Below are 1,301 nucleotides of genomic sequence, written 5' to 3'. Positions count from 1 at the left end.
TTATTAAAAACAAATTTTGTCAATAAGTTATTTTCATATTTAATGATTTCAACTTGCGCAAGTAATCCATATTAGAAAGGTGGGCACTTTACCCGATATCCGAAGTGGCACTCGAACCCGATCCGAAAAGGCATGTCATGTTTTTTATTTAAAAAATTAACAAAAAATTACATCCAAATTTTTTTAAAAAATAACTAAACTAATGCCTTTTTAGTTTTAAATTTTTATGTCTAATTCTATTAACCATTCAATCTATTAAAAATAAAAAAATAGTTAACTGACAGTTATATTTTTAAATATAAGAAACTTGAGAAATGAAAATTTTAATTTTTTTTTTCAAAATCTAAATATCTGAACCCGATTTGAAATAACCGAATCCGAACTAAAAATATCCGAACCCGACCCGAAGTACAAAAATACCCGAACGGATTCTACACCTATATACTAATGAAATGTATATTTTTAAATAAAAGAAACTTAAAAAATGAAAAATTTATTTATTTTTCTTTTAAAATCTAAATATCCGAACCCGATTCAAAATAACCGAACCTGAACTAAAAATAACCGAATCCGGCCCGAAGTACAGAAATACTCGAAAATCCAAAATACCCGATCCGAACCCGAACGGGTACCCGAACGTCCACCCCTACAAATTAGAAACATTATAATATTTTCTAAGATAGCTATATATGGGCTTAACGAAATCGACAATAGTTTTGGGCTTGTCTACATAAGCAATTGATTAAAATAAATGAAAAAGAAAAATTCAAAAAAACCAGCCAATAGAATTATAACGTTTTTCGTGTGAAGCTCTATATGAGTGCCACCTCAGCAGAAATCACTAAAGTGACTTCTCTTTTAATGTATTAACTAGAGCTTGACCTGCGCGCCCGCGCAGGTATTAGTTCTTACGTATTTATACGTTGATATTTGCTTTTATAATTAGTGCTATATATTTTAGATATTCTCCATATAACTAATTGTATTCAAAAGATCCGTATCGAATCGGATAATATGATTATTTTTGGTTCAAATATCCAAATCATTTTCAAATACATTCGTTATTTGAATATTTTTAGTTTTCTGTACATCAGAACCAAATACATACAGATCCGGGAGATCCAACTTGAAATTCACACATAAATTTATATCCAAACACGGCCTAATTTCAAAACCTAAAAAATCTATATCCGAAAAAACGACCCGTACCTAAATGGGTACCCGAATGTCTATGCCTAACAGATTCCGTAAATAAATAAATAAATAAATATATATATATATATATATATATATATATATAT

This window comes from Brassica oleracea, chromosome C2, assembly GCF_000695525.1.
Source record: "Brassica oleracea var. oleracea cultivar TO1000 chromosome C2, BOL, whole genome shotgun sequence".
NCBI lineage: Eukaryota > Viridiplantae > Streptophyta > Magnoliopsida > Brassicales > Brassicaceae > Brassica > Brassica oleracea.
The sequence above is the reverse complement of the archived record's forward strand: the minus strand, read 5'-3'. Positions refer to the sequence as shown.